At 45.7% G+C, this 23,448-nt stretch overlaps 1 pseudogene; it reads right to left on the bottom strand.

Annotated features, from left to right (window-relative positions):
* Positions 1-21,848: 21,848 nt before the first annotated feature.
* On the bottom strand, positions 21,849-23,152 carry LOC105722580 (ATP synthase subunit d, mitochondrial-like; annotated as a pseudogene).
* Positions 23,153-23,448: the final 296 nt, after the last annotated feature.

Here is a 23,448-nt window from a genome sequence, read left to right as displayed (position 1 = left end):
CCTACCCTCCTGCAGAAGGTGCTTCTTTTTTCTGGTTTGCTGAGCCTCTGGGGAGGGTTTGGAGGCAGCCAAGTCCTGCAGAGGGGACAGTCTCCTTTGAGAAGGCCGTTAGAGGACTAAATGCATGAGTGTCTGTGGGAAGAGGGAGCAGGGATCCCTGGAGGCAGGTGTGTGTGCAGAGTGAGTGGTAGGAACAGTATGTGGGTAATCTCCTAGCAGGGCACTCCTTGTTTACTTTGGAGACAGTGATGGTGGGGAATGTGGCAGGGACCAAAGAAGAGGAAGAGTGCCAGACGCAGCAGCTCACACCTGTAATCCCAACATTTTAGGAGGCTGAGGCAGGAGGATCGCTTGAGCCCAGAAGTATCAGATCAGCCTGGGCCACATAGTGAGACCTCATCTCTATAAAATGCTTTTATTTTTTTTGAGACAGAGTCTCGCTCTATTGCCAGGCTGGAGTGCAGTGGCGCGATCCCAGCTCACTGCAATTTCCGTTTTTCGGTTTCAAGCAATGCTCCTGCCTCAGCCTCCCAAGTAGTTGGGACTACAGGCATGCACCACCATGCCGGCTAATTTTTTGTACTTTTTAGTAGAGACAGGGTTTCACCATGTTGGCCAGGATGGTCATGATCTCTTGACCTCGTGATCCACCCACCTCGGCCTCCCAAAGTGCTGGGATTACAGGCATGAGCCACCACACCCGGCCCGCTATAAAATGTTTTTTAAAAATTAGCCAGACGTAGTGGCAAACACCTGTGGCCCCAGCTACTCAGGAGGCTGAGGTGGGAGGATTGCTTAAGCATGGGAGGTCAAGGTGGTGATGAACCTTGTCATGCACTCCAGCCCGGGCAATGAGACCTTGTCTCAAAAAAAAAAAAAAGTTTGTTGTCTGCAAGGGGACAACCAATTTATCTATTGTTAAAGATAGATAACAATAATAACCAACTTTTATTTGCATTATGTTCATTTTCTTTTTACATCTTAACACCTTTAAGGAAGTTACTCTTAATGTTACCATTTTATGGATGAGAAAATGAAGGCTCGGCCGGGCGCAGTGGCTCACACCTATAATCCCAGCACTTTGGGAGGCCGAGGTGGGTGGATCACGAGGCCAAGAGATCGAGACCATCCTGGTCAACATGGTGAAACCCCGTCTCTACTAAAAATACAAAAATTAGCTGGGCATGGTGGCGCATGCCTGTAGTCCCAGCTACTCGGGAGGCTGAGGCAGGAGAATTGCCTGAACCCAGGAGGCGGAGGTTGCGGTGAGCTGAGATCGCACCACTGCACTCCAGCCTGGGTAACAAGAGCGAAACTCCGTCTCAAAAAAAAAAACAAAAAAGAAAATGAAGGTTCACTGCACTTAAGCAATTTCCGCAAGGTTAAACTCCAGGGAAATGGAAGCACTGAGACTCACACGCAGACCTGGTTGGCTCCAGGGTTTGGAGAACTATCTCTGAGGCAGTATCAAATTCAATCAGGAAAGTGGAAGTGCTTGTCCTTATAACTGGGAATCTTCCTACTTCTAACCCATGGTGACATCCTAGGGATAGCTCCAGCTGTCTGTCCAAGTCATGTCTGCCTTGGTTCCTGCCTGCCTACCTTGAACCAGACTTTGATTAAAGTGTTCTTCCTTTTGTTTAATGTAGCCAGCCACAGTTGTGTCTGCTGGGTGTAGTCAGAGAAGTGATCGCCGGGTCTTCTGGCTGTGCTTTTATATCTGTGTGGTGGACCCCTGGAACCACCCATGACCACTCTTCCTTGTCCACAATTATTCAACCATATTTATATGATGGGGATACTCTAGGATTCTTCTGTAGGGAAATAACAATCCCATTTATTTATTGGCCATGCTTTTATTTAGCAGGCACTGGGCTAACAGTTCTGTATGCATTATTTCATTTAATCCTCAGTGAATGAGATGCAATATCATCCCCACTTTATGGATAAGGAAACTGAAGCACTGAGAACTTAAATAACTTTTCAAAGATCACACAGCCAATCTGAGAGGTTAAATAACTTGTCCAAGATCACACAGTTCTGGGAAGTGTGTGACCACAACCCCAATACCTGGCAGGTCAAACCCAGGTTTGTTGCTCCAAACCCCGTGTTGATAATCATCACTAAGATGGTGTTGTCTCTTTACCCATTTTTAAAGGGGGGGAAGCCCTGTTGAGTTGATGCCCAGGTATGTGAAATAATAAATATTCAATAATGTTATGTTTGCCAAACTTGTCTCATGATAAGAGTCACCTGGCTTGAAGGTTGAAGAAGTACAGATTTTCAGGTTACCGCTTCTTAAATTCTGATTTTTTTTTTTCTTTTTTTGTGTGTGTCAAGTGTGGAACCAGGTGAAATTCTGATTCTTTAGATGGGGCTTAGAAATCTGATTTTTTTTTTTTTTTTTTTTTGAGACAAGGCGTCAGTCTGTCACCTAGGCTACAGTGCAGTGATGCAATCATGCACCTCACAGCAGCCTTAAACCCCTAGGCTCAAGCAATCCTCCTACCTCAGCATCCCTTGTAGCTGGGACCACAGGCACACGCCATTATTCCCTGTTAATTTTTTAATTTTTGTAGAGATGGTGTCTGTCTATGTTGTCCAGGCTGGTCTTGAACTCCTGGCCTCAAGTGAAAGAATCTGATAGGAGGGAATCTGAAGGGATCTTAATAGGTGCCCCAGAGGTTTCTTTTCACCAAACAAATTTGGGGAAATGTCAGCCAATGCATCATTTATCTAGGGAGTGTTGTTTTACTTTTTCACCCAACTAAACTACAAACTTTTTACCTACTGGGGCTTCTACTTCAACCCCATCCTTTGAGATGGGGGCTAAAGGAGAACACAGAGGTGGGTAAGCCCTGGGACTGCAAGGCAGGTCTTTGAGCAGCACTCCCCAGACAGGGATGAATCAAGGAAAGGGATGTATACCTGAGAGCCTTGTGCCAACCGAGCCACCCCGAGGTGACTTTTCTAAAGAATCTGTTCTCAGAAATTGTTTCAGCACTTAAATAGTTGTTCTTTTTTTAGATTCCTAGCAATAGTTTTATTTATTAAATGCCAAACGAATGGCCAAATTGAGGGACTTTTCCATATAGACTAAAAGAGCTTGGAGGCCAGGTGTGGTGGCTCACCTGTAATCCTAGCACTTTGGGAGGCCAAGGTGGGCTCACTGCCTGAGCTCAGGAGTTCAAGACCACCTGGGCAACATGGTGAAACTCTGTCTCTACTAAAATAAAATAAAAAATTAGCTGGGCATGGTGGTATGCATCTGTGGTCCCAGCTACTCAGGAGGCTGAGGCACGAGAACCCAGGAGGCAGAGGTTGCAGTGAGCTGAGAGCAGGCCACTGTACTCCAGCCTGGGCAACACAGTGAGGCTCTGTCTCCAAAAAAGAAAGAGCTTGGGGACTTAGAGGAACCCTCAAAGTCATAGCAGTGGATGAAAAACTGGCTCCCCAAGACCTCAGGAAAATTAAGTAGAAAATTAAGGGAAATTAAATTTGTTAGAACAAAGCGAAGTTGAGAATAGCTGTACCTACTGGTACCTGTCTATCTGTGATATTTCCGTGCAGTGCCTTTACTGGCCCTCCTCTGAGCTTCTTGAGGTCAGTTTTTGGTTTTACTTTTATTTCTAAGGTCTTATGGTTCTACCTGCATAGAATTGGGTTCCTAGAGCATTGCGCTTTGCAGGGAGAGTAGACCCAACACAATATTGCATCTTGAGTCAAAGAGGAAGCAACAGTGACATTGTCCCCATGCAGACTTTGCTCCACAGCGCAGCAGTGTCCTGAAGATTCATTCAGTCTGTATCATAGCAGTCAGCTTGTTCTGTTTGTAAAGAGAATTCTACCCTAAGTTCTCAAAAGGATTGAGCTCAACTCAAATTGTTCATTGGAGACACTAAAGATAGAGATTTGCTGGACCTGAACTAATCTTTTTCTTTCAGGGGGAGAGGGACAGGGTCTCACTCTGTCATCCATGTTGGAGTGCAATGGTGAGAGCTTGGCTCACTGCAACCTCTGCCTCCCAGGATCAAGCAATTCTCCTGCTCAACCTCCTGAGTAGCTGGGACTACAGGCGCCCACCACCACATCTGGCTAGTTTTTTATTTTTGGCAGAGACCAAGGGGTTTCACCATGCTGCCCAGGCTGGTCTTGAACTCCTGAGCTCAAGCAATCTGCCCACTTTGGTCTCTCAAAGTGTTGCGATTACAGGCATAAGCCACCAGGCCTGGCCTTCTGAACAAATCTTTTTGTTTTGTTTTGTTTTTTTAAGACAGAGTCTCACTCTGTCGCCCAGGCTGGAGTGCAATGGTGCGATCTCAGCTCACTGCAACCTCCGCCTCCTGGGTTCAAGTAATTCTCCTGCCTCAAACTCCTGAGTAACTGGGACTACAGTAGCTGCCACCACACTCACCTATAAACAAACCTTAAAAGATAGGTGAGGTGGCCAGATGCGGTGGCTTATGCCTGTAATCCCAGCACTTTGGGAGGCCAAAGTGGGTGGATCACCTGAGGTCAGGAGTTTGAGACCAGCCTGACTAATATGGTGAAACTCCGTCTCTACTAAAAAATACAAAAATTAGCTGGGCGTGGTGGCGGGCACCTGAAGTTCCAGCTTCTCAGAAGGCTGAGACAGGAGAATTGCTTGAACCCAGGAGGCAGAGGTTGCAGTAAGCCAAGATTGCTCCACTGCACTCCAGCCGAGGCAACAAAGAACGAAGCTCTGTCTAAATAAATAAATAGATTGGTGAGGTTGGGATTGGCAGAAGGCAGGAGAGGTTCCAGGTAAGACCCTTGGAAGAGACAGGAGCTAGGAATAAACATTTTACATGTTGTGGAGAATAAACCTGTATGTATTTAAGTCTCTCTCTCTCTCTCGTGTGTGTGTGTGTGTGTGTGTGTGTGTGTGTGTGTGTAGATGTTATGCATAAGCAGTGAGAAGTCTGACTTGATTAGGGAAGGTTTACATTGCATGACAGCTAAGTACAAATAGGTAGAGTAAGGTCAGATTATAAAAGGTCTTATTGCAGCTAGAAGTGTGCACTTGATTCCATAGACTCCAGGAAGGTACTACAGGTTCTTAAGCAAGGGTGTGCATAACTTTAGTAAAGCTGAAAATCCCATCAATCTCAGCTGAAGTATAGGAAGCAAAAGACAATGATTTGAAATTTGTCTGTGCTTGGGCTGTGTGGGGAGTAAACCCCGGAAGCTTGGTGCAGTAATGAGATTGAGAATTGAAAGGAGAGGACTCCAAGAGAGGAAGTGAGAGTGCAAGGGAAGGCATGAGGACTTGTACAGCTGTCATCTTTCCTATATTTAGGGGCTTTTGTTTTTCCAAACTTGGAAAGTCATGTGCTTTGCTTTAGAGTCTTAGAAGCCGGGCACTGTGGCTCATGCCTGTAATCTCAGCACTTTGGGAGGCTGAGGTGGGCAGATTACCTGAGGTCAGGAGTTTGAGACCAGCCTGACCAACATGGTGAAACCCCATCTCTACTAAAAATACAAAAAATTAGCCAGGCGTGGTAGCGAGTGCCTGTAGTCCCAGCTGCTCAGGAGGCTAAGGCAGGAGAACTGCTTGAACCTAGGAGGCAGAGTTGCAGTGAGCCGAGATGGCACCACTGCACTCCAGCACGGGCGACAGAGACTCTGTCTCAAAAAATAAAAAATAAAATAAAATAAAATAAAGAAAGAGTCTTAGAAAATTCCTTTAAAGGGCTGTACTATTGAAATTCATATTTGAAAGCCAGTAGTCTGCTGGATTGGAGTAGGAAGAACCAGGGGTAGAAAGCCCCATTGCCCAATGCCAGCAGCACCTGTCAAGTCCAAAGGCCATATCCTCTTGAAGAAAGGAGTGACTGCCATGGTGAAGGCTGTGGTTTCGGAGTCAGAGGATAGAGCTCCATTCCTGGCGTGGTGGCTGACTCCATCCATGAACCTGGCTGAGTCACTTCCCTCTACAGGCCTGTTGTCTCTTTTGTGGAATGCAGCAAAACGTTTTTCCCACCTGCTTTCACAGAAGACAGAAGCGGCTAAAGAAAAAGAGATTTTCATCAGGTACCTGTAAGCAAAGGGGTGAGGCTTGGGGTGAGGCTTGGACTGAAGCAAAGCCCAGGACATCTGCAGCCCATGGGGGCCAGGTTTGATGTGGACATGGGGCCCGGGTTTGACTTGACCTGCTCTTGACATCAGAAGGCCATGGAGAGGATGTAACTATTAAACAACATAAACAAACGTTACCCCAGAGAGCCTGGGTTCTGGGAATATGAACAGGGACTCCTGACCAAAATTCCAGGTCTCCAAGTTCCCCTCGAGGAGTCATGAGGATCAGACAGAGGGTGAATCACCACACCGTGTGTGTGTCTTGGAGACCTAAGCCCAGATATGAGCTTCAGCAAAGGAAGGGGCTGATTCAAATAGCATGGGGTTGTAGCCAGAGCAATATAAGATGTTCCCCTGGGTCCTGATGGGACCAAGAAACAGTTTTGCCCAAGACTTTGGATGCTGTTCTAGTTCTGAGGTCAGTGGCAGGTCAAAGCCACAGCTGGCCCCCATGGAGTCAGCATCGTTGCCTCTGGTCTGGAAGACTATGTGGAAAAAGAGGCTCAGAAGATTGTGGGTTCAGAAATAAAGTTAGTATTCTTCCTAGAGCCTATATTATTTCTCAGTCTATCTCTACATAAGATACATAGGCTGAAGTGTTTGGGGTGAAGTGTCCCAATGTCTTGCTTTCAAATTGTTAAGGAAAAAATAATCAAAACTAGGTGCATACACATGGCCATCCCTGCATGGAGGTGGGCAGCAGAGAGAGAATGCAATTATGAAAAAAGGTTGAAATTGTCAGCCATATCCCCAGCTGAACTCTATTTGGGTCAACTTCTCTTTCATCTCTGACACTCATACTTGGTCCTTGTCCCTTGCGGGCAGGTTTCTTTTTCTCTGTCCCAGGCCCCACCCTCATCTTAGTTCACATCTCTGAATGTCATTCTGGGATAATGAAAAAGTTCTGGAAATGTATAGCAGTGATTGTTACACAACAGTGTGAATATAATGTCACTGAACTATACATTTAAAAATAGTTAATGGCTCATGCCTGTAATCCCAGTACTTTGGGAGGCCGAGGTGGGTGGATCACTTGAGGTCAGGAGTTCAAGACCAGCCTGGTCAACATGGTGAAACCTTGTCTCAACTAAAAACACAAAAACTTAGCCAGGTGTGGTGGCATGTGCCTATAATCCCAGCAACTGGGGAGGCTAAGGCAAGAGAATGGCTTGAACTCGGGAGGTGGACACTAGACAAGGACACCCTCTCTCACCACTCCTATTCAATATAGTATTGGAAGTTCTAGCCAGAGCAATCAGGCAAGAAAAAGAAATAAAGAGTATTCAATTAGGAAAGAAGGAAGTCAAATTGTCTCTATTTGCAGACGACATGATTGTATATTTACAAGACCCCATCGTCTCAGCCCAAAATCTCCTGAAACTGATAAGCAACTTCAGCAAAGTCTCAGGATACAAAATCAATGTGCAAAAATCACAAGCATTCCTATATACCAATAACAGACTTAAAGAGAGCCAAATCAAGAACGAACTGCCATTCACAATTGCTACAAAGGGAATAAAATACTTAGGAATAAAACTAACAAGGAACGTAAAGGACCTCTTCAAGGAGAACTACAAACCACTGCTCAACAAAATAAGAGAGGACACAAACAGACGGAGAAACATTCCATGCTCATGGTTAGGAAGAATCAATATTGTGAAAATGGCCACACTGCCCAAAGTAATTTACAGATTCAATGCTATCCCCATCAAGCTACCAATGACCTTCTTCACAGAACTGGAAAAAAAACAGCTTAAACTTCATATGGAACCAAAAGAGAGCCCACATAGCCAAGTCAATTCTAAGCAAAAAGAACAAAGCTGGAGGCATCACACTACCATACTTGAAACTATGCTACAAGTCTACAGTAATCAAAACAGCATGGTACTGGTACCAAAACAGAGATATAGACCAATGGAACAGAACAGAGGCCTCGGAGGCAACGCCACACATCTACAACCATCTGATCTTTGACAAACCTGACAAAAACAAGCAATGGGGAAAGGATTCCCTGTTTAATAAATGGTGTTGGGAAAACTGGCTAGCCAGGTGCAGAAAACAGAAACTGGACCCCTTCCTGACACCTTACACTAAAATTAACTCCAGATGGATTAAAGACTTAAACATAAGACCCAACATCATAAAAACCCTAGAAGAAAATCTAGGCAAAACCATTCAGGACATAGGCATAGGCAAGGATTTCATGACCAAAACACCAAAAGCACTGGTGACAAAAGCCAAAATAGACAAATGGGACCTAATCAAACTCCACAGCTTCTGCACAACGAAAGAAACAGTCATTAGAGTGAAGCAGCAACCAACAGGATGGGAAAAAATTTTTGCAATTTACCCATCTGACAAAGGGCTGATATCCAGAATCCACAAAGAACTAAAACAGATTTACAAGAAAAAAAACAAACAAGCCCATTCAAAAGTGGGAGAAGGATATAAACAGAGACTTTACAAAAATAGACATACATGAGGCCAACAAACATATGAAAAAATGCTCATCATCACTGGTCATTAGAGAAATGCAAATCAAAACTACATTGAGATACCATCTCATGCCAGTTAGAATGGCGATCATTAAAAACTCTGAAGACAACAGATGCTGCAGAGGATGTGGAGAAATAGGAACACTTTTACACTGTTGGTGGAGTGTAAATTAGTTCAACCATTGTGGAAGACAGTGTGGCGATTCCTCAAGGACCTAGAGATAGAAATTCCATTTGATCCAGCAATCTCATTACTGGGTATATATCCAAAGGATTATAAATCGTTTCACTATAAGGACACATGCACACGAATGTTCATTGCAGCAGGGTTTACAATAGCAAAGACCTGGAACCAACCCAAATGCCCATCGATGATAGACTGGACATGGAAAATGTGGCACATATACACCATGGAATACTATGCAGCCATAAAAAATGATGAGTTTCATGTCCTTTGTAGGGACATGGATGAACCTGGAAACCATCATTCTTAGCAAACCGACACAAGAACAGAAAATCAAACACCATATGTTCTCACTCATAGGTAGGTGTTGAACAGTGAGAATACATGGACCCAGGGAGGGGAGCATCACACACTGGGGTCTGTTGAGGGGAAATAGGGGAGGGAGAGTGGGGGGTGGGGAGTTGGGGAGAGATAGCATGGGAGAAATGCCAGATATAGGTGATGGGGAGGAAGGCAGCAAATCACACTGCCATGTGTGTACCTATGCAACAACCTTGCATGTTCTTCACACGTACCCCAAAACCTAAAATGCAATTTTAAAAATAATAATAAAAAAGTAAGATTTCCATAAAAAAAAGAGCAAGGATTTTCTCGTAAATAACCACCATACCATCACACCTACAATTTAACATTGAGTATGAAGAAAGTAAATAACCACCACACTATTGCACTTACATTTAACACTGAGTATGGAGAAAGAAAGAAATGGGGACTGACAGGTCACATTTTAAAAATGAACCTTGAGTCTGAGTCTTTTTTCCCTTGGCAGGCATGTGGATGTCCATGTTTAGCGCCCACAGGGCTTGCGGTGGGATGCTTCTGGGACCTTCATCCACTGGCCACTGGTCAGTCCGCAGTTGCCCTTGAGGCTTCCTGCCTCCTTTTATAGCTGACAGACACCACAGTGAGTCAGTTCTACCAAGGCTTGACTCATTTTTAACCCAGTTTTGGTGATCAAACACAATGCCCTGGAATTTGGCACTACAGCTCAAAAGGTATGGTGGGCTCAGGGTTAGAAGACCAGGATCCAGCTGCTTCCTGTTGCCCCATCCCATTTCTTTATAAATATTGGCATGAACTGCAATTAAAGTCAGAGAGACTTGGGTTCAAGCTCTGGCTCAAACTCTTGCTAGCTGTGCTACCTTGGGCAAGTGATTTAACCTCCATAAGCCATGGTTTCCTCTGTGAGATGGGGCTACATAGCTCCATAGCATTGCTGTGGGGATTAGGTAGCTAGTGCATGAAGAGCTTGTCAGTACTCTTGCTTGTCACAAAGAAATTCCCCAGTAAGCTACGGTTATTGTTATCACCACTGCTATTAGGACCCTGAGATCCTTGGCTTTGCTCACTATGTTTCCCAGGCTGGTTTTGAACTCATGGCCTCACAAGGGCAACGGAGACCTATATGAGGAGCTTCAGCTGCCCCGGCTCCTGTAGTGCTGATTTAAAGCTGGAATACCTGAATCTGATCTAGGTTCCCCCATTTCTAGCCTTGGGCATTTTTCACAATGAGTCTCAGTTTTCTCATGCATAAAATGGGGATGATTATGTAAAGTTATAAATGTCAAATGAAATAATGTGTGCAAAAGCTTTATAAATAGCCAAAAAAATTAAAAAGGCACAGATGCACGGATGTACAATGTACTCAGGATCAGAAGCCAAGGTTAGGGTCAAGATGGGAATCAAAGCTGGGCATGGTGGCACATCTGTAGTCCCAGCTACTCGGGATGCTGAGGCAGGAGGATCACTTGAGGCCAGGAGTTTGAGACCTACCTGGGCAACATAGCAAGATCTTGTCTTTAAACATTTTTTAAAAATATGTATGTATGAGAATCAAGGTTGGGATTGCTGGGATTGGCACCAGGGCTGTAAAAGCAATTGTGATCAAGATCAGGGTTGGCACTGGGGTTAAACAAAGCTTTGGGCGAGGACAGGGAAAGTCTCAGGAGCAGGGTCACAGCAGGGGGTTGGGTGGGGTTTTTGGGTCAGGATAGGAATCCAAGGCGGGAGGTGCACACTGTCTGAGCCCTGAGGGAGTATGGCAGTGCTGTGCAGTGACTCAGAGGTGGCTACCCTGCCTTGTAAGCCGCTGATCTTAGTTTGGGGGAAAGTAGAGTGTGGGATTTAACAAATCCTTGGAGATCTGCAGAAGTACAGGCCTTTGGCAAGACAGTTCTATTGGAGTAGTGCAACCATCTCATCTCCTTCATCCTCCTTCCCCACCTCCAGTAGTTAAGTCAGATCAAGAATTAGCCTATCTCCAGGGACATCCTGCACGGTGCTGGTCCTCATGGCTCTGACCATCCCTCTCCCATCCATCATCCATCAGCCACCTAGCATCATTCATCCATCAACCCAAGATGTACTGAGTATTTACTATGTGTCCAGCACTGTGCTAGGCCCTGGGGATCCAGCAATGATAGAGGCAAGCCTGTAACCTGTCATCATGGAGCTTCAATCCAGAGGGGAGACAGATAATACAGTGGATTTCCACCTTCTGCATTTGTGGGAATAGTGACAGATTCTAAAATCAGTCTGGGATTTAAAGGTTGCCAACTTATTCTTGAAAATCGCTTACATTACCAGGACCTAGGCGTTCAGAAGCATAAAAGCAGAAAAATAACATCTATTTCTCTTTGTACTTTGGTTGTGACCCTGGGGCAGTAGCTGGCAAGATCTGGCTTTAATGGTGGCATGTGATTTCAAATAAAGGAATTTCTTTGTTTCAGGCTCTTTCAGCTGAGTGTGTGGTCGGGTTTGAGTAAGTGAACTGCATTATCAATGGAACCACAGTGTAAATACAAATTAAACCAATATGTAAGTAATTATTGTGAATATGTTAAGGAGGAATACAAGGCCCTGTGTGAATGTACAGCAGAGGGATATAACCTGGTGAGGGGCAGAGGAGCAGATGATGTGGAAGACTCCACTGAGGAGGTGACATTGACACTGAATCCTGAAGAATGGCCATGAGGGAGCCTGTCTAAAGGGGGAGAACTTCTCAGGCCAAGGAATTGACATGAGGCAGAAAGGAACACAGCATCGTAGGAACTGAAAGCCAGTCAGGTACAAGATATCAAACAGATAATGAAGGGGCTCCCCAAAGTGAGGATCTATTTCACATGCTCTGACACACTGCACTTAACTGCAGAGAGGGAAGGCGGTCTGAGACTCAGGGAGTTAAATAATTCAGTTGCAGATCTAGAGAAACAGAAATAATCAGTCAACTATTTTTTTTTTTTTTTTTTTTTTTCCTGAGACAAGGTCTTACTCTGTCACCCAGGCTAGAGTGCAATCTCAGCTCACTGCAGTCTCGACCTCCTGGGTGGGTGATCCTCCCACTTTAGCCTGCTGAATAGCTGGGACTACAAGAACGCACCACCAGGCCTGGCTAGTTTTGTGTTTTTTTACTTCTTCCTCTTTTTTTTTTTTGTAGAGATGGTTTCACCACATTGCCGAGGCTGGTCTTGAACTCCTCGACTCAAGCAATCCTCCAAATTAGCCTCCCAAAGTACTGGGATTAGAGGCATGAGCCACTGCGCCCAGCAAGTCAACATCTTTTGGAATCACTGGGCTAGCTGTCTCGTGGAATGCATAGAAGAATAGGAAACAGATTATTGGAAACAGAGACAGTGGGATTCACAGCTGTAGGGGAGTAGCCTACACACACATAAACCAGGATTTGTGAACGTGAGCACTCACGAAGCTACACGGGTAACATCAAGAGGAAAGCAGCTGAGTGCAGCTCTCGCCTTTTCTAAAGGGGCAACTGCTGATCAGCTCCCACTGATTATTGCCACATGGGAACTGAAGACCAGTTTTGCTAGATCTGTATTGTAGCGGATCCTGTCAGTGCCAGCTTCCTCTGGCCTCTGGAGCCTACTCTTCCCTTGTAAACAGCAGGCTGGAAGTTCCCCAGGAGTTACCACTGCCATTACTCTTCCTCCCCTACACCGCATCAGCGCCCAACCAGTGACTGACGAGTTTGGTGGATAAATACCCTAATGCCCTTGCCTCTCAGGTGAGAAAACTTTGAGATACATGTTGGACACTTTCCCAGAGTTCTCCAGGAGACTTAAACTCCAGCTACCCATATGGTACTTCCTCGCCCTTATTGACTGCCTCAATTCCTTTCTGTCCACCTTGGTCTCCCGAAATGCTGGGATTACAGGAGTGAGCCACTGCACTTGGCCTTTTTTTTTTTTTTTTTTTTTTTGAGACAGAGTCTCACTCTGTCACCCTGGAGTGCAATGGCGCCATCTCAGCTCACTGCAACCTCCGCCTCCTGGGTTCAAGCGATTCTCCTGCCTCAGCCTCCCAAGTAGCTGGGATTACAGGCACACGCCACCATGCCTGGCTAATTTTTTGAATCTTTAGTAGAGATGGGGTTTTGCCATGTTGGCCAGGCTGGTCTCAAACTCCTGACCTCATGATCTGCCCACCTTGGCCTCCCGAAGTGCTGGGATTATGGGCGTGAGCCACTGCACCTGGCCGGAATTTTTTTTTTTTTTTTAATTTAGACACAGTCTCATTCTGTTGCACAGGCTAGAGTGCAGTGGTACAATCACAGCTCCCAGGCTCAAGGAATCCCCCTACCTCAGCCTCCCAAGCAGCTGGAACTACAGGCATGTGCTACCACATCTAGCTAATTTTTAATTTTTTTGTAGAGACGGGGTCTCACTATGTTGCCCAGGCTGGTCTCAAACTCCTGGGCTCAGGTGATCCTCCTGCCTTGGCCTCTCAAAGTGCTGGGATTACAGGCATGAACCTCCACACTCGGCTCCTGCTTCCTTTCTCTGTCTCACTTCCCCATTCCCTTATTGCAGTTTCCTAGAATCAACTCCCAAATCAGCTACTTGGTACTGAAGCCTTGTAGCAGGGTCTGCTTTGGAGAAAAACCAAGCTCAGGATGCCAAATGTTAAGATATTTGAAATCTGGGTTTGTTTTGTTTTGATTTTGTTTTTGTTAGAGAGAGAGTCTCACTCTGTCACAAAGGCTGGAGTACAGTGGCTCGATCACTGCTCACTGCAGCCTTGACCTCCTGGCTCAAGGGATGCTCCTCCCTAGTAGCTAGGATTATAGGTATGCACTACTGCACTTGGCTAATTTTGATTTTTTGGTAGAGTTGGGATCTTGCTATGTCCCCCAGGCTAGTTTTGAACTCCTCATCTCAAGCAATCTTCCTGCTCGGCCTCCCAAAGTGCTGGAAGTGCGGGTATGAGCTGCCATGCCCAGCTGAAACCTGGATTTTTTTTCTTTTTTTTTTTTAATGAAAAAAAAAGGAAGAAAGAAAGAGAGAAAGAAAAAAGAATGAACAAGAGGAAGAAAAAGGAAGAGAAAGAGGGAGAGAGAATGGGAGTATTGCTTTATTGCCCAGGCTAGAATGCAGTCTAAAAATGGGAATTGAAAACCTCTTTTATGCCAATAATTGTGCTTAACAATGGAGACAGGAAGGAATAAGGGAAGAAAATATCAAACAAGCAGCCAACCAATATTTCATTTAAACTTATGAAATGCTATGCAATTATTGAGGAGTGATTTACTTCCAATTATGTAGTCACTTTTGGAATAGGTGCAATATGGTACTGATAAGAATGTATGTTTTGTGTATTTGAAGTGGAGAGTTCTATAAATGTTTATTAAGTTTACTTGTTCCGGGTCTGAGTTCAAGTCCTGGATTTCTTTGTTAATTTTCTATCTCGTTGATCAGTCTAATATTGACAATGTGATGTTACAGTCTCCCACTATTATTGTGTGGGAGGGTAAGTCTCTTTATAAGTCATTAAGAACTTGTCTTATGTATCTGGGTGCTCCTGTATTGGGTGCATGTATATTTAGGATTGTTAGCTCTTCTTGTTGCATTGATCCTTTTACCATTATGTAATGTCCTTCTTTGCCTCTTTTGATCTTTGTTGCTTTAAAGTCTATTTTATCAGAGGTGAGAATTGCAACTCCTGCTTTTTATTTATTTATTTATGTTTGCTCTCCATTTGGTTGGTAAATCTTCCTCTGTCCCTTTGTTTTGAGTCTTTGTGTATCGTTGCATGTGAGATGGGTCTGGATACAGCCTACCGATGGGTTTTGGCTTTTTATTCAGTTAATAATATATATGAGTTTAATACTGCCATTTGATGCTAGCTGGATATATTTTTGGAAAGGCTGATACTGGTTGCTCCTTTATATGTATAGGGCTTCTTTCAAAAGCTTCTGCAAAGCAGGCCTGGTGATGGCAAAATCTCTAAGTACTTGCTTGTTTGCAAAAGATTTGATTTTTCCTTCGCTTTTGAAGCTCAGTTTGGCTGGATATGAAATTCTGGGTTGAAAGTTCTTTTCTTTAAGGATGTTGAATATTGGCCCCCACTTTTTTCTGGCTTGTAGGGTTTCTGCTGAGAGATCTGCTGTAAGTCTGATAGACTTCCCTTTGTGGGTAACCTGACCTTTCTCTCTGGCTGCTCTTAGTATTTTCTCCTTCATTTCAACCCTGGCGAATCTGATGATTATGTGCCTTGGGGTTGGTCTTCTTGAGGAATATCTTTGTGGTGTTCTCTGTATTACCTGGAGTTGAATATTGTCCTGTCTTACTAGGTTGGGAAAGTTTTCCTGAATAATCTCCTGAAGAATATTTTCCAACTTGGATTCATTCTCTTCGTCACATTCAGGTACACCTATCAAACGTAGATTAGGTCTTTTCACATAGTCCCATATTTCTTGGAGACTTTGCTCATTCTTTTTTATCTTTTTTTCTCTAATCTTGACTTCTCGTTTTATTTCATTAAGTTGGTCTTCGAACTCTGATATCCTTTCTTCTGCTTGATCAATTTGACTGTTAAAACTTGTGCATACTTCGCGAAGTTCTCGTGTTGTTTTTCAGCTCCATTAATTCACCTATATTCCTCTCCAAGTTGTCTATTCTCGTTAGCATTTCGTCAAACCTTTTTTCAAAGTTCTTAGTTTCTTTGCATTGGGTTAGAACAAGTTCTTTTAATTCACTGAAGTTTCTTACCATCCACCTTCTGAAGCCTATTTCTGTTAATGGAATGCACTCGTTCTCCATCAGGGCTTGTTCCATTGCTGATGAGGAACTGTGATCCCCTGTAGAGGGAAAGGCATTCTGATTTTGGGTATTCTCAACCTTTTTACACTGGTTTCTTCCCATCATTGTAAATTTATCCACCTGTCATCTTTGTGATTTCCGACTTTCAAATTAGGTTTCTGAGTGGACGTCCAACTTGTTGATTCCCAGCGCCGAAATCTGAGCAATCCACTGCACCGGCCAAAACAGTGGTGTTAAGATTGATGGTGCTTTTCTGCCAGGGAATTGGCCAAAAGGGGACCCAGTCCCGCTCACTCTGCACCAAGAACTGCTGTGCTGAGGCGCCAGTAAAACCGCCGTGCTGGCCACAAGAGTCGCACTAGCGACCTGTAGGGCTCCTCCGCTGGGAATCTCCTGGTCCGTGAGCAACAAAAATTCGTCTGAAAGTGTGGCGTCCTCTCATTCTCTGTACTTTCACTGGGAGCTACAATCCCGAGCTGCTAGTGGTCAGCCATCTTGGATCTCTCTCCTCAAAACCTGGATTTTTTATTGTTAAATTTTCCCAAATAAAGTAATGCATGTTAACAAAATCAGGTCTGGGTGCAACATTGACCAACAGACCATCAGGATTCTGACGTAAAGTTTGGGATTCTGACGTAAACTGAGACTTTATCTGTCTTTCTTATAGCAGCCACCCAGCAAAGGAAAACACGTACTAAAGAAAATGTTTTAAAAAGAGCTGAATAAGGCCAGGTGCAATGGCTCACACCTGTAATCCCAGCACTTTGGAAGGCCGAGGCGGGCAGACCACCTGAGGTCAGGAGTTTAAGACCAGCCTGGCCAATATGGTGAAACCCTATCTCTACTAAAAATATAAAAATTAGCCAGGCATGGTGGTGGGCATCTGTAATCCCAGCCACTCAGGAGGCTGATGCAGGAGAATCACTTGAACCTGGGAAGCAGAGGTTGCAGTGAGCCAAGATCACGCCATTGCACTCCAGCAACAAGAGTGAAATTCCATCTAAAAAAATATAGACAAAAATTAGTTGGGTGTGGTGGCAGGTGCCTGTAGAACCAGCTACTCAAGAGACTGAGGCATGAGAATCGCTTGAGCTTGGGTGGCGGAGGTTGCAGTGAGCTGAGATCGCACCACTGCACTCCATCCTGGAGTGGAGTCTTGCTCTGAGCAACCCAGCAGGACTCTGTCTCAAAAAAAAAAAGAAAAGAAAAGAAAAAGAAGTAGAGCTGGGTGCAGTGGCTCATGCCTATAATCCCAGCATTTTGGGAGGCTGAGGCAGGCAGATCATTTGAGGTCAGGAGTTCAAGACCAAACTGGCCAACATGGTGAAACCCCGTCTCTACTAAAAATACAAAAAATTAGCCAGGCATGGTGGCGCGTGCCTGTAATCCCAGCTCCTCAGGAGGCTGAGGCAGGAGAATCACATGAGCCTGGGAGGAAGAGATTGCAGTAAGCTGAGATTGCACCGCTGCATTCCAGTCTGAATGACAGAGTGAGATAAGACCCTGTCTCAAAAAAAAAGAAGAAAAAGAAAGATAGATAGAGCTGGATGAGAAAGTTCTAAAAGTAGAGACTTGTGCCACATGGAAATGGCAGCTTAACATAGGGTCAATTAGAAAAGGGCTGGGTAATGATGAGTGTTCCTGCTACAATGGCGTTTCTTGTCCATGGCTCCCAGCTACAAGCTTCTTCATTTGAATCAGGCCTTGGCAGCCACCACTCCCACCAGGGTAAGTCATATGAAGGCCCCATGGGAAATCCCAGAGCTGAGCCAGGCCCAGTGGCCCACAGGCAAGCACTCCAGCAGCTGCACACCAAACTGGTTCTGTAGCTACAGTGACAAGCCAGGGCCTGCTGGCCACAGATAGGTTCCTCAGAATCAGGCTTTCCTGGTACCCAGTCCACAACTTTCCCTGGGGCCACAGCTGCAGCTACTGTTCCACATGATCTTAGCCCAGCTTACCTGACCTCTTGGCACAAGGAAAGGTCCCAAGAGCACAGGGGTGAGGACCCGGTCGGGGGTGCAGTAAGCTCCCTCCTCTGGCACCTCTAGGCAAGCCAGCTTCCTAAGTAGTCATCCACTTCAGCCACCCAAAGTGCTGACAGGAGGCACTGTCATCCTGGGGCTGCATAAAGAAAGACAGGCCAGACCCTGGAGGGTGGAGGGCTGCACCTGGCTGGGATGCCCAGACAGGCCCATGGGTGACAGACAGCACCCTATGCCCCAAGCCCAGTTTCTAGCAGTGTTTGCAGAGTCTGTGCTATTTTAGGTTTCTTTGTCATCACTGCAGGCAAACTGGGCTGGAGGAATCTGATTAGAAGAGAAAGAACCGGTTTAACAGAGCTAGGGTGATGGGGGTTGCTTCCCTGAGCTGGCACCATAGCACCAGGCAGAAGAGCCAGTGTCAATGCTTCCAAGGCTCAGGACTGGGTTTCAGAGCAACTTGTCAGAATAAAAGAGGCAAAGAGGAGGACTTTGAGCTTCAGGAGCCAGAGGCTACAATTTCTATCTCAGGAAAAATGATGACAACAATAATACTCTTATTATAAATGTGCTTTTTAATGTACAAGATAACTTCATAGACATTATCTCATTTGATCCTTACTCCAGCCCTATGAGGCACCCAGATATTATTCACCCCACCTTAAATATAAGGAATCTAAATCTCACCCAAGTAAGTGACTTGCCCAAGGTCACAGCCTTAAGAAAGTAGCAATGGCAGGACCTGCACTAATGTAGAAGGGGGTTTGAGGAATCTAGACCTGCACAACTAGAGGTCTTTGCAGGAAGAAGGGAACTCAGAGAATGAAGGGGGAGCCCTGGCTTTCTGCTGATGGCCCTGGGAAATATGGGGCTTCATGGCTCTGTGGCCTGAGGAGTGGCCCCATACACAGAGCCTGCTGGTGGTCTGGGTGTGCAGGGCCATCACAGCAGGCCCCCAGGCAGCTTTATCTCCCCTCTTGCTGGTGAGTGGGAAGGGTTTTTCTGTTCCCTTCACGCTGCCCCCTGAGTCAGCTCTCTGGCATTGCCCTGGCATGTCCTGGGCCCCACGCCCAGGCAGTGAGGAGGCGCTGGCAGATTGCCCAGGGAATGCTGCTGTCTTAACTTAAGCCAAATCCTAATTACGACCCCCTTCCCAGAGGCAATCCAACAATAGCTGCATTGGGGGCTGCAACTTGTAGGCACAGGGTGAGTCTCCTGTGCCCCTTGGGTTTTCTGGCACAAGTGTCACTGGGCACCCACCTTTACCTGATGGCTGCAGCCCTGGAGGGAATGCAGGGAACAAATCCATTTTAGAGACTTTGGCTGAGCCAGGCTCCCACCCCAGGGCCCTGCTTGTGTTTCTGGTCACATCCAAATAGCTACGGAGGGAGTTGCATTTGGACAGAATGGAGGAAAACAGAGCCAAGACTCCAGCCTGAAGCCGCCTCAGCTGTTTCTGGGGCTCTGACTCAGAAGCTGCTTCTCAGGAATGTGGAGCACTGGGGCCTCTGAGACCCTTGTCCAGGAACAGTGGAATGAAAAACTGCATGGCGGGGTGGGGAGGGGCGTGTTTCACCCTTCTCTTTCTCTGTCTTTTCTGAAAACACCTACACACAGCAACCCACCACTGGGCAGACTGAGCTCCTCCAGGAAGGAACCATTCCTAGACCCCCTCAGACCCCAGGGATCTATCCCTAGCAATGGCCATGGGCAGCCACAACTTGCACTTACAAAAATGCTGCACTGTGTGGGAGTCTGTCTCTATCCCTCTGTAACTTATTTCCCCTACTCTGTCGTGACTTCCTTGACCTCAAGCTTCCGGGTGAAAAAGAGTGCCCTAAATATCACATTCATTTGACAAACATGTTGACTGAAATAATCTGAGAAAAAGGAAGCAAGAAAGAAACAAAAAAGGCAAAGAGAAATCAGTGAGAAAGCAAGCAGGCGGGTCACAACCCAAAGTCTGGGGAATCTGCTTCCCTTCCCAAGCAAAGCTCCCAGGCCACTTGGAGAAGGAAGAGCAGGAAGGCTGTGTCCAGGTGGCCTGTACTTCCTTGTCCCCAGCACCCACTCCAACCCCAGATGCTTTCAGATCTACCAGAAGACACTGGAGATCCTTCTACCTCCAGAAAGGAGGGGTTCTGCAGTGATTCTCCAAATGTGGGCCATTTTCTTTTCTCTGCTTCTGGCCTGACTTCCTCGCCCTAAAGCAAGTAGGTGTCCCATGGGATAATTCACAGTGAAATGAGATGTAGAGAGAACTAACACTGGAACAGAAATCATGTCAGCAGTTTATCACATAATGCATTGATTTTAGGTTTGTGTACCTCATTAGATCATAAAAGCTGGGAGGGTAAGAAGGGAGGTCTTGTTCACTAAGCTAGTCCCAGAGTAGAGCATGCTGCATAATACACAGAAGGTGCTCAGTTGGGTGCCCCATATACATTTGTTGATTTGGCTCATTGAGGGGCACCTGAAGCCTGCCAGAACACTCCTGTTACCTAGCTGGCATCAGCAACTTTTATTCTGGAGCTCATTCCATGTCCAAGATCTAGTGATCTGTTGGAAGAAACCAAAGCTGGAAGCACCAATAGACTGTGGGGCCTTGGGTTCTTAGACAGACTTGGCGCTGAAAATGATTCCTGGGGTGGGGTGGGCTGAGTAGTCCGGTAGTGCTCTGGCTCTTTAAAACTGGGTTTAAGGCGGCCTCTAGTGGACAAGCATAATCACTGCCCGTTTGGGGTGGCGGCCCAGCCTCCTCACTTGTGGCCCGCACCGTCTCCAGGTTCTCCATCCTTGGGCCCAAAGTAGAAAGCATTCAACATGGCACCACCAGCAACATAAGTGGCCCATATTAGGACAACAGGATCCATCCAACGGACGGACCCATTCAAAAGCACTCACTACAGTACTTAGTGCTCGGCCACAAGCTATGAGGAGGGAGGAGAAGGAGATACAAGGAGGAGAAGACAAGGGCTCTGTCTTTAAGGAACCTATGATCTAAATGAGAAGTCAAAACCAAAATTTTAAGAAAGCAAACAGCAAGCCCATATTTAGGTGCCAACCATTTCAAGGGGTGAGTTCAGAGAATCAGTGCAATCTCTCTGCCTCAGTTTTCTCATCTGTAAAATAAGAATACTAAAACTTACCCTGTAGGGTTGTTGTGATGATTAAAAGGAGATGGTAGGGAGAAAATACGGCATTATTGTTATTGTTATTCAAGCAATCGATGTTCAACATAAGAAATTTATTTATTTTTGTTTTGTTTGTTGTTGTTGTTTGAAACAGAGTCTGGCTCTGTTGCCCAGGCTGGAGTGCAGTGGCACAATCTCAGCTCACTGCAGCTTCTGCCTCCCGGGTTCAAGCGATTCTCCTGCCTCAGCCTCCCAGGTAGCTGGGATTACAGGAGAGCGCCACCAAACCCAGCTAATTTTTGTATCTTTAGCAGAGATGGAGTTTCACCATATTGGCCAGGCTGGTCTCAAATTCCTGACCTCAAGTGCTGGGACCTCAAGCGCCTCCCAAAGTGCTGGGATTGCAGGCATGAGCCACTGTGCCTGGACTCAACATAAGAAATTTAGAGGGGCCAGGCGCGGTGGCTTACGCCTATAATCCCAGCACTTTGGCAGGCCGAGGCGGGTGGATCACGCGGTCAAGAGATCGAGACCATCCTGGTAAACAAGGTGAAATCCCATCTCTACTAAAAATACAAAAATTAGCTAGGCATGGTGGCACGCATCTGTAGTCCCAGCTACTCGGGAGGCTGAGGCAGGGGAATTGTTTGAACCCAGGAGGCGGAGGTTGCGGTGAGCCGAGATCACGCCATTGCACTCCAGCCTGGGTAACAAGAGCAAAACTCCGTCTCAAAAAAAAAAAAAAAAAAAAAGGAAATTTAGAAAGCACATTTAAGGAAGAAAAAAAGTCCACACTGATACCAGTCTCAGAGATAGGAACTATTAACCTACTGATGCACATCCTTCAGCATTGGAGCCTGTCTGAAAAGCAGGGCAGTGTGGGCGTAGAACAAAACCACAAGCCTAACTAGAACCACGCAGGTTCCAGAGACTTATACATGGGCATTCATACTTAATGCTGAAGGAAACAGCATTTTAGCAAAGAAATAGCCCATTGAAAGTGATCTTATTTTCTGCAGATCTCTGCCTATGTGTTCATCTTAGCAGAGGGACTTTCCCTGATCACCTTATATTAAATAGTACCCCTCTGCCACTCTCTATCCCCTTTCCCTCCTTTAATTTTTTTGTGAGACTTATCGCCACCTGATATATTAAATATTTATTCGTTCATTTGTTTATTGTTTATCCCTCTCACAAGAAGGTAGGCTTCCTGAAGGCAGGGAGATCACCTGTTTTGTTCACTACTTTTTTTAAAACTATATAATTATTTTTATTTTTAACGTCCAGAATGTAATATAAGGGTCAGAGCTTCCTCCTTCCTGGACTCAATTTTATAAATTCTCAATTGGTTCATGAGGCCAATAGGGATACTTTTTCTTGTCTAATTTGGTTTCTGGGAAAGCTTCGTTCAAGTTTCAATGGTCATCTGATCAACTGGAATTAAGTTCCTCATGTTCTCCATCTGTTTCTCATATTCTACAATCCTGGCCTTTTGAGAGAGACACCCACTCAGCACAAGATTTTACATCTTCTTTTTCTTCAGCATCCACCTGGACAGTACATTTATCCTCTGGTACAGGAACCTTCAGGGCATTAAACTTCTCAAAGTCATCCACCAAGCCTGCCTTGGCCACATTGGCCTTGTAGTAAGCCCAGTCGATAGCTGGTGGATTCCCAGGTAAAGTAGCCAACCTGGAGGTCAGGGTCTCATTCCAGGATTTCAGGGAATTAGCAATGGCCTTTTGGTTTCAGGGTATGATCTCTCCAAAAGCTACCCAGTCAATTTTCTTTTCTTTTTTTTTTTTTTTTGAGATGAAGTCTCACTCTTGTTGCCCAGGCTGGAGTGCAGTGGAGTGATCTTGGCTCACTGCAACCTCCAACTCGCTGGTTCAAGCAGTTCTGCCTCAGCCTCCCGAGAAGCTGGGACTACAGGCACGCACCACCATGCCCAGCTTTGTATTTTTAGTAGAGATAGGATTTCACCATGTTGTCCAGAATGGTCTCAACCTCTTGACCTCATGATCTGCCCCCCTCAGCCTCCCAAAGTGCTGGGATTACAGGCACGAGCCACTGTGCCTGGCCCAGTCAATGGTTTTCAGAGCAAGTTTTCACCCATCCATCTTGGGAGCCTTCACCAACCCATGCTGCCCATGGTCTTTTTTTTTTTTCTCTCTCTCTGAGACGGAGTCTCTCTCTCTCCCAGGCTGGAGTACACTGGCACAATCTTGGTTCACTGCAACCTCGCCTCCTGGGTTCAATCAATTCTTCTAGTCTCAGCCTCCTGAGTAGCTGGGACTGCAGGTGCACACCACCAAACCCAGCTAATTTTTGTATTTTTAGTAGAGATGCGGTTTCACCATATTGGTCAGGCTGGTCTCGAACACTTGACCTCAGGTGATCCACCCGCCTCGGCCTCCCAAAGTGCTAGGATTATAGGCA

Source organism: Aotus nancymaae, unplaced genomic scaffold (genome assembly GCF_030222135.1).
Source record: "Aotus nancymaae isolate 86718 unplaced genomic scaffold, 86718_ANA_hifiasm-v0.15.2.pri h1tg000010l, whole genome shotgun sequence".
NCBI lineage: Eukaryota > Metazoa > Chordata > Mammalia > Primates > Aotidae > Aotus > Aotus nancymaae.
The sequence above is the reverse complement of the archived record's forward strand: the minus strand, read 5'-3'. Positions and strand labels throughout refer to the sequence as shown.